A 15255-nucleotide genomic window follows, 5' to 3' on the forward strand; every position below is an offset into this window, starting at 1 on the left:
TTCATCGGTCGGGGCATAGAGTATAAAAATTGGCAAGTCATGCTGCAGCTGTACAGAACTTTAGTTAGGCCACACTTAGAATATTGCGTGCAATTCTGGTCGCCACACTACCAGAAGGACATGGAGGCTTTGGAGAGGGTACAAAAGAGGTTAACCAGGATGTTGCCTGGTCTGGAGGGCATTAGCTATGAGGAGAGGTTGGATAAAATCGGATTGTTTTCACTGGAACGACGGAGGTGGAGGGGCGACATGATAGAGGTTTACAAAGTTATGAGCGGCATAGACAGAGTGGATAGTCAGAAGCTTTTTCCCAGGGTGCAAGAGTCAGTTACTAGGGGACATAGGTTTAAGATGAGAGGGGCAAAGTTTAGAGGGGCAAGTTCTTTACACAGAGGGTGGTGAGTGCCTGGAACTTGCTGCTGGGGGAGGTGGTGGAAGCAGGTACGATAGCGATGTTTAAGAGGCATCTTGACAGATACATGAATAGGATGGGAATAGAGGGATACGGTCCCCGGAAGTGCAGAAGGTTTTAGTTTAGGCAGGCATCAAGATCACCGCAGGCTTGGAGGGCTGAATTGTCTGTTCCTGTGCTGTACTGTTCTTTGCTCTTTGTTCTTTGAAACAAAGAGTAGGAATAAACGGGTCTTTTTCCGAATGGCAGGCAGTGACTAGTGGGGTACCGGAGATATCGGTGCTAGAACCTCAGCTATTCACAATATACATAAATGATTTAGATGAGGGAACTGAATGTAATATCTCCAAATTTTCAGGTGACACAAAACTGGGTGGGAGGGTGAGTTGTGAGGAGGATGCAGAGAGGCTTCAGTGTGATTTGGACAAGTTGAGTTAGTGGGCAAATGCATGGCAGATGCAGTGTAATGTGGATAAATGTGAGGTTATCCACTTTGGTAGCAAAAACAGGAAGGCAGATTATTATCTGAGTGGCTATAAACTGAGAGAGGGGAATATGCAACGAGACCTGGGTGTTCTCGTACACCAGTCGCTGAAGGTAAGCGTGCAAGTGCAACAGGTGGTAAAAAGGACAAATGGTATGTTGGCCTTCATAGCGAGAGGATTCGAGTACAGGAGCAGGGATCTCTTGCTGCAATTATCCAGGGCCTTGGTGAGGCCACACCTGGAATATTGTGTGCAGTTTTGGTCCCCTTATCTGAGGAAGGATGTTCTTGCTACAGAGGGAATGCAGCGATGGTTTGCCAGACTGATTCCTGCGAGGTAGGACTGACATATGAGGAGAGATTGAGTCAGTTAGGATTATATTCGCTGGAGTTCAGAAGAGTGAGGGGAGATCTCACAGAAATCTACAAAATTCCAACAGGACTTGACAGGGTAGATGCAGGAAGGATGTTCCCGATGGTGGGGGAGTCCAGATCCAAGGGTCATAGTCTAAGGATATGGGTAAACCTTTCAGGACTGAGATGAGGAGTAATTTCTTCACACGGAGAGTGGTAAGCCTGTGGAATTCACTACCACAGAAAGCAGTTGAGGCTAAAACATTGTATGTTTTCAAGAAGGAGTTAGATATAGCTCTTGGGGCAAAAGGGATCAACTTGATTGAGTTTTTTGAGGAAGTGACGAAGATGATTGATGAAGGAAGGGCAGTGCATGTTGTCTACATGGACTTCAGTAAAGCCTTTGACAAGGTCCCTCATGGCAGACTGGTACAAAAGGTGAAGTCACACTTGATCAGAGGTGAGCTGGCAAGATGGATATAGAACTGGCTCAGTCATAGAACACAGAGGGTAGCAGTGGAAGGGTGCTTTTCTGAATGGAGGGATGTGACTAGTGGTGTTCCGCAGGGATCAGTGCTGGGACCTTTGCTGTTTGTAATATATATAAATGATTTGGAGGAAGATGTAGCTGGTCTGATTAGTAAGTTTGCGGATTACACAAAGGTTGGTGGAGTTGCAGATAGTGATGAGGATTGTCAGAGGATACAGCAGGATATAGATCGGTTGGAGACTTGGGCGGAGAAATTGCAGATGGAGTTTAATCCGGACAAATGTGAGGTAATGCATTTTGGAAAGTCTAATACAGGTGGGAAGTATACAGTAAATGGCAGTACTCTTAGGAGTATTGACAGGCAGAGAGATCTTGGCGTACAGGTCCACAGATCACCAAAAGTGGCAACGCAGGTGGATAAGGTAGTCAAGAAGGCATACGGCATGCTTGCCTTCATTGGTTGGGGCATTGAGTATAAAAATTGGCAAGTCGTGCTGCAGCTGTACAGAACTTTAGTTAGGCCACACTCGGAATATTGCGTGCAATTCTGGTCGCCACACTACCAGAAGGCTGTGGAGGCTTTGGAGAGCGTACAGAAGAGGTTTACCAGGATGTTGCCTGGTCTGGAGGGTATTGGCTATGAGGAGAGGTTGGTTAAACTCGGATTGTTTTCACTGGAGAGGCGACCTGATAGAGGTTTACAAAGTTGTGAGTGGTATGGACAGAGTGGATAGTCAGAAGCTTTTTCCCAGGGTGGAAGAGTCAGTTACTGGTGAACATAGGTTTAAGGTGCGAGGGGAAAAGTTTAGAGGGGATGTGCAAGGCAAGTTTTTACACAGAGGGTGGTGAGTGCCTGGAACTTGCTGCCAGGGGAGGTGGTGGAAACAGGTACGATAGCGACGTTTGAGAGGCACCTTGACAAATACATGAATAGGATGGAAATAGAGGGATACGGAACCCGGAAGTGCAGAAGGTTTTAGTTTAGACAGGCATCATGATCGGCGCAGGCTTGGAGGGCCATATGGCCTGTTCCTGTGCTGTACTGTTCTTTGTTCTTTGTTCTTTGATATGGGGAGAAAGCGGGAACAGGTTATTGAGTTGAATGATCAGCCATGATCATAATGAATGGCGGAGCAGGCTCGAAGGGCCGAATGGCCTATTCCTGCTCCTATTTTCTATGTTTCTAATAGAGATTTTAGGTTTCCTTTCCAACACTATTTACTCACCAAGATTCTCTATCTTGATCATTTTGAGGGGTCAGTGGCACAGTAAATTTATAACTAAATATACCATTTGCAATAATTCAACACTGAGCAGTAGTTATTGCTACTGTCCCTTTTTACTGATCTATTTAAGCAACTTAGGTTAGAATACTGCAATTAAAGCAATTGGTAACTGGCAGCTCTGACTAAAGTAATCAAGAAGTAACCTTGATCTCCATGTGCAATATTTAGTTACAATTGAAGTATTGTGAATGATCACTTTCCAGGCATTAAATCAACACAGTTATTACTTTTGTGAGTTCAAGTGCCCTAAGTTATTGGAACGTTTGCCTTGAATGTTGATCCTGTGGACGATAAATAGAATTAAGAATTGAAAATAAGTGTGTTACTAAGGATCATTATTTTCCTCTGACCACTGCACTGGTTTAAGCTATATAAAGATTTTTTTCAATGATGTGCTGCTTCTTCAGCAATTCCCCATTCTAAAATGTGATAACACTAGGTGTGCGGGTGTATGTGCGTTCCATTATAGTGTGAAAATGGTAACTGAAGAGATGACACTTCTCTGTTACTGAGAGGGAGATAATCCACTTTCCCAAATGAAAGGATCCAGTTTCAAACCCATTAATAGTTCTTCGGTACTGATGGTTTCTGTGTTGAGTGGTGGAATGCACCTACTTTGTAATAACAGCATCTCAGCACAATTCTGTGGCTTACATCAAGCATGAAGGATAATTATATTGCACTATGGAGGTTTTAGATGTCAAACGTGACGTTCTCAGGTGATTGTAATTTTTGCATACTTAAGTTACAATATTTTCGTTCTGATATTATTCAGACTTTTTTTGCATGAAAGAACTGAATAAGTTGCTCCTGGCAAACATTGGTTGTAGCTGGAAGAACTGGCTTATGACCACCAAATGAAAAACAAAGGTGTAATGAAATATGCTAGGTTACTTGTGAAATCTAAAACAAGTTCACACTGTTTTTAAATAAACGTTCCTAAGTTGAAAATGGCCTGTAGGTACACTCCAGTATGCATCTAATAAGAGAAACTTTCATTTGTGCATCATCCTATCATATCTCAGCAATATATCGAAGCATTTACCAAACATGATTACTTTTCAGTGCAGTGACTGTTACATATAATCCAACACATCAGATTATACAAATATCAATGAATAGAAGGTTAATCTGTATTTTTAAGGCCTGATGGTGCTTCAGGGCAATGGGCACCCAATATTACAGTCACAAACACGTGCTATACCGAATAGTGAGCTTTTTTTTATTCCACCGGCTGGAAACCTGATTTAAATTGTAAAAAGGTAAAAAAAAGAACAGATAAAAGGTTACTGCTAGCAGCTAAAGTGGTCAATGCAATTTGTTTCAAAATACCCTACATTCCAATGCATTAAGTTGGAGATGTAGTGTCTGCTCAGTCCCCAGTCAGAACAATGACCTGGGAATTTTGAGTGAACGACCTGTCCTGTCCCCATTAACAAGACATTAAAGGCAATCACTTGGGACATTAAACTGGTGGAGACAGACCATTCAAAGGCAATCACTTGAACAATGGGACCCTGGTTGAGAGAAGGGAATTCATAGAAACATATAAAATAGGAGCAGGAGTAGGCCATTCAGTCCTTTGAGCCTGCTCCGCCATTCATTATGATCATGGCTGATCATCCAACTCAGTAACCTGTTCCCGCTTTCTCCCCGTAGCCTTTGATCCCTTTTGCCCCGAAAGCTATATCTAACTCCTTCTTGAAAGCATACAATGTTTTGGCCTCAACTGCTTTCTGTGGTAATGAATTCCACAGGCTCACCACTCTCTGGGTGAAGTAATTTCTCCTCATCTCAGTCCTGAAAGGTTTACCCCGTATCCTTAGACTATGACCCCTGGTTCTGGACTCCCCCACCATCGGGAACATCCTTCCTGCATCTACCCTGTCAGGTCCTGTTGGAACTTTGTAGGTTTCTGTGAGATCCCCCCTCATTCCTCTTAACTCCAGCAAATATAATCCTAACTGACTCGATTTCTCCTCATACGTCAGTCCCGCCATCCCAGGAATCAGTCTGGTAAACCTTCACTGCACTCTGTCTATAGCAAGAACATCCTTCCTCAGATAAGGAGACTAAAACTGCACACAATATTCCAGGTGTGGCCTCACCAAGGCCCTGTATAATTGCAGCAAGACATCCTTGCTGCTGTACTCAAATCCTCTCATTTTGAAGGCCAACATACCATTTTCCTTTTTTACTGCCTGTTGCACTTGCATGCTTACCTTCAGTGACTATTGTACGAGAACACCCAGGTCTTGCTGCATATTCCCCTTTCTCAGTTTATAGCCGTTCAGATAATAATCTGCCTTCCTGTTTTTGCTACCAAAGTGGATAACCTCACAGTTATCCACCATGCATTAGCCCACTCACTTAACTTGTCCAAATCACCCCGAAGCCTCTCTCCATCCTCCTCACAACTCACCCTCCTACCCAGTTTTGTGTCATCTGCAAATTTGGAGATATTACATTTAGTTCCCTCATCTAAATCATTAAAATATATTGTGAATAGCTGAGGTCCTAGCATCGATCTCTGCGGTACTCCACGAGTCACTTCCTGCCATTCGGAAAAAGACCCGTTTATTCCTACTTTTTGTTTCCTATCTGCCAACCAATTTTCTATCCATTGCAATTCCTCGACATGAACTGATTAAGTTATAAGAGGAAATACACACTGGGTGATGGTCATTTGACCAGCCCACCATCTGTGTGTTTAAGCTGGTTTTTCTCTCTCTGCAGACCAGACAAGCAACTAGCCACTGACCAGAGAAGACCCAAGTAGGGTCTCTCTCTCTCTCTCTGTCCCCAGTCTACCTTGCAAGCTTCGAACCATGCCTGCTGGCCGTAACCACCGAAGCCTATCATTGCTGCAGACAGAGATCCCGTAAAGGAAACAATCTGCATTGCCATCTCCAGGAAAAACCCAAATCTGCTGTTTACTTCTGCAAGCTGGTAGCCTCAGGACCACCAAGTTCATCCAGAAGATAACCAAGTCTCCAAACTAGTCGGGTCTCTCTGTCTCTGTCTCTCTCTCTCTCGACCTATCATTGCTGCAGACAGAGACCCCATGGAGGAAACCATCTGCATTGCTGTCTCCAGGAAAACTTTGAATCTGCTGTCCACATCTGCAAGCTAGAAGCCTCAGGACCACCAGGTTCATCCAGAAGATAACAATTTCACCAAACTCCACAGACTGTATACCTTTTTATTGCTCCAGACTCTAATTTGACCAATCTATCACTCTGTAAATTTGTGTTTGTGTGTGAACCTCGAGAGTGTGTGTATATGAGTGTGAAAGTTGGAGTATAGTTTAGTATTTTTCTTAGTTTGGAAAACCTGTCCAATTGTTTCTTTTATGGTCGCAGCATGTAAGTAGTTAAACACTCACTTTATAAAAGAAATAAAACCTGTTGCAGTCAAACAAGGAGAGTGGCAAGAGGGGAGCCCTTCGACCCCTCCTCATCTGATCACAATGAATTATTTGAGTAATCGCATCCCAAACCTTGGAACACACCATTGGGTTGGAGTAAGTAATACATGTGCATCAAGTAGCATTAGCCTCCTTTATGGTGCTGCTTTGCTAAGATCTACCTTTTTATACCATCTAGCCTTCCTTTGCCTTCTGTGGTACCTTGGCATTCTCTCTGGTCGTGGAATACCAGTACTACTACATGACAACGTAGAGGTCAAGCACTACCATATTGTACAAACCACAATTTATACAAATACACTCTTTGTGGAGTAATGGGATGAAAGGATTAATTTGAGAAGCTGCAATATATTAGGGGGTAACATTTCTGAAGGGCTCTGCTTATCGCAGTTAATGTAATGTTCTTGGCAATCTTCTGCCAAAGTTATGGCGGGAGAACTCCCATGGAAACAACTGCTGTATGTGACTTTGGGGGTGTATTTCCATGGGGGTACTGGTCGTAGCTTCAGTGGAAGAGCTGTGGAAATCTTGGGAAAACAGTGTGAAAACATTTCTGCTGGTCTTGAGGCTCTCATGCCAAAGCAGGAAAATGGAGAACCTCCGTTAATATTCACCCCTTTGACTCAATAATGACAGCTCGGCAAGAACATCATTTCACGCGTCTTCCTGATAAGTTATTTCCCTGAAATCCTGTACCTAATATCCATGGAGCAATTTAAACAGATCAGCAGTATTGCAGAGGGAACTGACCCAGGCCGATCAACTATTTACCAACTTGTATTTTCCTAACCAGTTTGGAAAATATAAGTTACCGCGCATGAATAAAAGGTCATGATGGTTTTCCTTTTATGCCCCTTTGGGAAAAATATTCCATCTTGAATCGGGGAGTTCTTATGCTTCTACAGATCTTCAGAGAGATTTCCAACAGATCTAGCCACTACAACCACCTGTTCTAAAGCACGGAGTTGTCACAGTCACTGTATTGACTGTTTAAGGATAATTGTGCTGTAACAAATGCCATTTCTGACATTTATGGTGTTTAGGAGAGGGAATCTCAAATGGTTTATAAATGTTACTTCAGCTGCAGCGATTGTGACTCCGTCCTGTGCATTTATTATTTTTCTAATATGTTGAATTATCTTATGCGTGAAACACTGAAATGTCTGATGATTTACTTGAACATCGAGGTTTCTTAATGATTTCTGTGAGAGTACAACCTTGTGATTAACACTTAATATGTCAAAAAGAAGCTGGATGAATATCTGTTTAGGAATACGGTTGATAATTACAAGGATAAGAAGAGATCATTGAATGCCTTGGGGATAATGATGCTTCCCAAGCTGTTGGGATGATGGAAATAGGTCAGAGAAGGCAGTTGGCCTAAATATGTAAAATGCATGATCTAAGGTCCAATTGATGCTTGGTTTGTTTTATATTTGAGATATGACAGGAGAAGACTTTACAGTTGCTTTACTCAGGCAATGAAATGATCTGGGTATTATTTGCAATAAAGTTAATCTCAAAAGAATGGTCTCTATGTGAAAGACTTTTTTTTCCTTTCATGCTTCCATTGATGTGAGCAATTATTAGTCAAGCTTGTTTTTTGTTCAGAGAAATGAGCTGATATATTCCATTTTCTGCTAGCTAGCTATTTGTCAAACTGTCCAGTAATGAGTTGAAAATGGCAGGACTAGAGTTCCAATATGGAAGAAATATCCAAGTGAAAGATAATAATATGCTTCAGTAAAACTGCCTTTCTCTCCTTGTTCTTTTTAATTGTCTTGTGAAGTCTTTTCTTCCTGTTATATTGATTTGAAATAACATGAAAAGCTTTTGTGGATGTAATGATTTTGACTGCAGGAGCAAAAAGGAGATTGGCTATTTTGATACAATGTATGAACTCAAGAAGGCATGCACGCTAACTGGGAAAAATAATAAAAGATCCCACATGCTATACAATATAAAAAGATGGCTGGGGTTGAGTTTGGGGCTGCAATACAATCTCAGATTTTGTTTTCATTGTTGTATTACCACGTCTGAATCTCTTTCCACCAAAAGATGTTGTATTCCAAACTGCATCGAAGACCTAACCACCTTCTGTCGATGGATTTTTAGAATTGATTTTGAAAATAACTGTGCACAACTGAAAATGGCCGTACCAAGGATAGATTTTTTTGCAAAAATACATCTGTGTGTCATTTATTAGATGTCAGTGGGAAATGCTACAGACTTCAGGGTCAGAAAGTATTAATCACCACTCCACTGAATTTTTTTTAAATTTGTTTGTGGGATGTGGGCTTTGCTGGCAAGGCCAACTTTAATTGCACATCCCTAATTGCCCTTGAGAAGGTGGTGGTGAGCCAACTGTTGAACGGCTGCAGTCCATGTAGTGTAGGTCCGCCCACAGTGCTGTTAGGGAGGGACTTCCAGCATTTTGACCCAGCGACAGTGAAGGAACGCCGATATAGTTCCAATTCAAGATGGTATGTTGAGCTTGCAGGTGACGGTGTTCCCATGCACCTGCTGCCCTTTTTCTTCTAGGTGGTAGAGATCGCGGGTTTGGAAAGTGCTGTTGCATGAGCCTTGGTGGTTTGCTGCAGTGTTTGTGGTATATGGTACACACTGCTCCCATGGTTCACTGATGTTGCACAGAGTGAATGTTGAAGGTTGTCGATGGGATAGCAATCAAGCGGGCTGCTTTGTCCGGGATGATAGAACATAGAACATAGAACAGTACAGCACAGTAAAGGCCCTTTGGCCCACGATGTTGTGCCGAACCTTTAACCTACTCTAAGATCAAACTAACGACCTACCCTTCATTCTACTATCATCCATGTACCTATCCAAGAGTCGCTTAAATGCCCCGAATGTATCTGCTTCTACTACCACCGCTGGCAGCGCATTCCACGCACCCACCACTCTCTGTGTAAAGAACCTACCTCTGACATCTCCCCGAAACCTTCCTCCAATCACCTTAAAATTATGCCCCCTGGTGATAGCCCTTTCCGCCCTGGGAAAAAGTCTCTGACTATCCACTCTGTCTATGCCTCTCATCATCTTGTACCCCTCTATCAAGTCACCTCTCATCCTTCTTCGCTCCAATGAGAAAAGCCCTAGCTCCCTCAATCTTTCTTCGTAAGACATGCCCTCCATTCCAGGCAGCATCCTGGTAAATCTCCTCTGCACCCTCTCTAAAGCTTCCACATCCTTCCTATAATGAGGCGAACATAACTGAACACAATATTCCAAGTGTGGTCGAACCAGGGCCTTATCAAGCTGCAGCATAACCTCGCAGCTCTTAAACTCAATCCCTCTGTTAATGAAAGCCAACACACCATACGCCTTCTTAACAACCCTATCAACTTGGGTGGCAACTTTGTGCGATCTATGGACATGGACCCCAAGATCCCTCTGTTCCTCCACACTACCAAGAATCCTGTCTTTAAGCCTGTATTCCGCATTAAAATTCGATCTTCCAAAATGAATCACTTCACACTTTTCCAGGTTGAACTCCATCTGCCACTTCACAGCCCAGCGCTGCATCCTGTCAATGTCCCGTTGCAACCTACAACAGCCTTCCACACTATCCACAACTCCAGCAACCTTCGTGTCATCGGCAAACTTGCTAACCCAGCCTTCCACTTCCTCATCCAAGTCATTTATAAAAATCACAAAGAGCAGAGGTCCCAGGACAGATCCTGTGGAACACCACTGGTCACCGAGCTCCATGCTGAATACTTTCCATCTACTACCACCCTCTGACTTCTATGGGCCAGCCAATTTTGTATCCAGACAGCCAACTTTCCCTGAATCCCATGCCTCCTTACTTTCTGAATGAGCCTACCATGGGGAACCTTATCAAACGCCTTGCTAAAATCCATATACACCACATCCACTGCTCTTCCTTCATCAATGTGTTTTGTCACATCTTCAAAGAATTCAATAAGGCTTGTGAGGCATGGCCTGCCCCTTACAAAGCCATGCTGACTGTCTCTAATCAAACCATGCTTTTCCAAATAATCATAAATCCTGTCTCTCAGAATCCTCTCCAATTATTTGCCCACTACCGACGTAAGACTGACTGGTCTATAATTCCCAGGGTTATCCCTATTCCCTTTCTTGAACAAGGGAACAACATTTGCCACCCTCCAATCATCCGGCACTACTCCAGTGGACAGTGAAGACACAAAGATTATCGCCGAAGGCGCAGCAATCTCTTCCCTCGCTTCCCGTAATATCCTTGGGTATATCCCGTCTGGCCCCGGGGACTTATCTGTCCTCATATCATTCAAAATGTCCAGCACATCCTCCCTCTTAACCTCAACCTGTTTGAGCATATCAGCCTGTTCCACGCTGTCCTCACAAACGACCAGGTCCCTCTCACTAGTGAATACTGAAGCAAAGTATTCATTTAGGACCTCCCCTACCTCCTCCGACTCCAGGCACAAGTTCCCTCCACTATCCCTGATCGGCCCTACCCTCACTCTGGCCATCCTCTTGTTCCTCACATAAGTGTAGAACGCCTTGGGATTTTCCTTAATCCTACCCGCCAAGACTTTTTCATGTCCCCTTCTAGCTCTCCTAAGTCCATTCTTCAGTTCCTTCCTGGCTACCTTGTAATCCTCTAGAGCCCTGTCTGATCCTTGCTTCCTCAACCTTAAGTAAGCTTCCTTCTTCCTCTTGACTAGCTGTTCCACATCTCTTGTCATCCAAAGTTCCTTCACCCTACCATCCCTTCTCTGCCTCATCGGGACAAACCTATCCAGCAGTCGCAGCAAGTGCTCCCTAAACAACCTCCACATTTCTGTCGTGCATTTCCCTGAGAACATCTGTTCCCAATTTATGCTCCCCAGTTCCTGCCTAATAGCATTGTAATTCCCCCTCCCCCAATTAAATATTTTCCCATCCCGTCTGCTCCTGTCCCTCTCCATGACTATAGTAAAGGTCAGGGAGTTGTGATCACTATCACCGAAATGCTCTCCCACCAAGAGATCTGCCACCTGGCCAGGTTCGTTGCCAAGCACCAAATCCAACATAGTCTCCCCTCTAGTCGGCCTATCTACATATTGAGTCAGGAAACCTTCCTGGACACACCTGACAAAAACTGCTCCATCCAAACTATTTGCACTAAGGAGGTTCCAATCAATATTAGGGAAGTTGAAGTCACCCATGACAACAACCCTGTTACTTCTGCACCTTTCCAAAATCTGCCTCCCAATCTGTTCCTCCATGTCTCTGTTGCTATTGGGGGGTCTATAGAAAACTCCCAACAAAGTGACAGCTCCTTTCCTGTTTCTGACTTCCACCCATAATGACACAGTAGACAAACTCTCCTCGACGACCTCCCTTTCTGCAGCTGTGATACTATCCCTGATTAGCAATGCCACTCCCCCACCTCTTTTACCTCCCTCCCTATTCCTTTTGAAACATCTAAACCCCGGAACATCCAACATCCATTCCTGCCCCTGTGACATCCACGTCTCTGTAATGGCCACAACATCGTAGCTCCAAGTACTGATCCATGCTCTAAGTTCATCACCCTTATTCCTGACACTTCTTGCGTTAAAATAGACACACTTCAGCCCATCATACTGGCTGCAACTTTGTCCTGTCAACTGTCTAACCTTCCTCACAGACTCTCTGCACTCGGTATCTGCCTGTTCAACAGCTACCCCATCCACTGATCCGTAGCTCCGGTTCCCATCCCCCTGCCAAACTAGTTTAAACCCTCCCGAAGAGCTCTAGCAAACCTTCCGCCCAGGATATTGGTGCCCCTCCAGTTCAGATGCAACCCATCCTTCTTGTACAGGTCCCACCTTCCCCAGAAGGTATCCCAATGATCTACATATCTGAATCCCTGCCTCCTGCACCAGTTCTGTAGCCACGTGTTCAGCTGCACTCGCTCCCTGTTTCTAGCCTCACTAGCACGTGGCACCGGTAACAATCCTGAGAATACTACTCTGCTCGTCCTGCCTTTCAGCTTCCAACCTAACTCCCTATATTCGCTTTTCAGGTCCTCATCCCTTTTCCTCGCTTTGTCATTGGTACCGATATGTACCATGACCTCTGGCTGCTCCCCCTCCCCCTTAAGAATCCTGTAGACTCGATCCGAGACATCCCTGACCCTGGCACCCGGGAGGCAACATACCATCCGGGAGTCTCGTTCGCGACCACAGAATCTCCTGTCTGTTCCTCTAACCACTGAATCTCCTATCACTATCACTCTCCTCTTCTCCCCCCTTCCCTTCCTAGCCACTGGGCCAGGCTCAGTGCCAGAGACCTGGTCAATGTGGCTTTCCCCTGGTAGGTCGTCCCCCTCAACCGTATCCAAAACGGTATACTTTTTATTGAGGGGACGGCCACAGGGGATCCCTGCACTGTGCGCCTATTCCCTTTCCCTCCCCTGGGTCACCCAGCTACCTTTATCCTGTAACTTAGGTGTCACTACTTCCCTATAACTGCTCTCTATTACCCCCTCAGCATCCTGAATGATCCGAAGTTCATCCAGCTCCAGCTCCAGATCCCTAATGCGGTCTGCGAGGAGCTGGAGTTGGGTGCACTTCTCACAGGTGAAGTCAGCAGGGACACCAGTGGTGACCCTCGCCTCCCACATCCTGCAAGAGGAGCATGCAACTGCCCTAGCTTCCATCCCCTCTGCACTAAATTGACAACAGAGATTTAAAAAAAGGAAACCCTTACCTTACCAAACCCTCCACACAAGAGGCCTTTTTTTTTGGTTAGAGGAGGAGGATGGGTGGGAGACACTACACGTGTAGTGTGTCGGGTTTAGCCACTGCCTGAATATATAAGTTTACTTACCCAGCAGTCCCCATGTCCACCGAAACAAAAGGTAAGTTACTTTAAACTGAAACTCACCTTCCCAGCTAACACCTCGCTCGCACTATCGCTGCTTCAGAAAAAGCTGCTGGAACAAAATGATGTGGAGTTTTTTGAGCATTGTTGGAGCTGCATCCATTCAGGCAAGTGAGGATTATTCCATCACACTCCTGACTCCTGCCTTATAGATGTTGGACAGACTTTGTAGAATCAGGAGGTGAGTTACTCATCACACAATTCCAACCTCTGGCCTGCACTTGTAGCTACAGTATCTCTGGCTGATCCAGTTAAGTTTTCTGGTCAGTAGTAACCCCCAGGATGTTGATGGTGGTGGAGTCAGTGATGGTAATGCCATTCTAGATTCTCTCTTGTTGGAGATGGTCATTGCCTGGCACTTATGACACACAATCAGTCCAAGCCTGAATGTTGCCCAGATGTTGCTGCTGGCATGGACTGCTTCATTATCTCAGGAGTTGCGAATGGAACTGAACACTGCATGCAAGGGATGGGGTTTCTGTTAGTGACAGTTTATAAGCCAGAGTTCCACATCCAGAAGTTATTATTTGATGCTTTGTTGCTTAAATTTTCTGTGGAATTCAGTACAGGTAATGAGACAAGGGAGGAACAACCTTTGTGCCTGTAGTATAAAATGGAGGTGTGGACGAAGTCCCAGGAACTTTCATGCAGTTCCAGTCTTACCTGTTCCAATTACTGGCATTTAAGTACCTTGACTGACTATTCAAATACAGTATTTGAAGAATGGTAGCTGGAAAGGAAGATGCAATGATCTAATCATAATATTAGAGTTCTCAAGATCATAATTGCGATGCAGTTGGGAAAGGCCATTTAGCCTGAGTTAGAAGTGTTGAAGATTGAATTGTCACACTGTACAGCTCAGGACTTGTTTTTGCTATTCGATGAAAGTACATTTAGAGAGACTGCTGCAGCTGTTGACTGGATTGTTCCAGATCTGCACGTCATGCCAATTATCATGAAGAGGAAAATATTCCATTCTTCATTCCCTTCGCTCCTCAGAACACAATGAAGTCTACAAACAAAGTCAATTCTTCCCTTGCCAAGACAAGTGATGCCCTCTCTGATTCATGCAGTGAGTCGGGAAAAGTCAGATTATGCTTATTAAAATTTAATGACTTGAGAAAACTATTTGGATTCCAGTGTTTGGTGAGCACACCATACAAATTAATCCCTAGACTTCATTTCATATAGGTGTTGGTTGATGTTTAAAAATTATAATATCCATTGCGCAATTTTCACATCATTGCTGTAAACTATAATTTGAGGTTTGAAAAATAATTGCCTTTTTCTTTTCAAAAAGGCAAGTTGAATTCCATTTTCCTTCGTAATCCTTAGTTTAACATATTTATTTTCACAAGAATTTTTTGGGCCATAGCCTGGAAAAATTCAACCTCTTGAAAACACGAGCAAGGAGTTATCCTCAGGAAAATACTTTTTAACTATTGGGCAAAATTATTCAATGCAGGATATCAAAGGAACATGAAGCAACTTAAAGAAGCAAACCAAATCTAAACTCCTTAATCGTTAATCTGAACAGTTTCTACAGCAAAAGCAAATTAATGTGGATGCTGAAAATCTGAAATAAAAGCATAAAATTCTGGAAATACTCAGCAGGTCTGGCAGCAGCTACGGAGACAGCTCTGGTTTACGGTGCAGTTGGAACATTAGGAACCATCAAATTTCCCTCAGTCTGGAGCAGAAGTGGCTAAGGGCAACAATCCAGAAAACAAAAGTTTAAAACACATTCAAGAAAGGAATTGGACTGCAATTAATCAATTGACCCCACTTTTATCATGCCAATTTACATCAGATCCATTTATCACAGAATTCTCCACACCACACAAAGTGGAGCCATTTCCTGTTATTTCTATAGAATCAATAATCTTTTTCTAAGCTAAAAATAGATCTTCTTTTGAAATCACATGATTT

At 43.8% G+C, this 15255-nt stretch overlaps 1 protein-coding gene across 11 annotated transcripts in view; it reads left to right on the forward strand.

The window, feature by feature from the left end:
* The window catches only part of adgrb1a (adhesion G protein-coupled receptor B1a), a 684782-nt gene that overhangs the window by 257368 nt on the left and 412159 nt on the right, over window positions 1–15255 (forward strand). The window lies entirely within an intron of this gene.

Source organism: Heterodontus francisci, chromosome 5, assembly GCF_036365525.1.
Source record: "Heterodontus francisci isolate sHetFra1 chromosome 5, sHetFra1.hap1, whole genome shotgun sequence".
Classification (NCBI taxonomy): Eukaryota; Metazoa; Chordata; class Chondrichthyes; order Heterodontiformes; family Heterodontidae; genus Heterodontus; species Heterodontus francisci.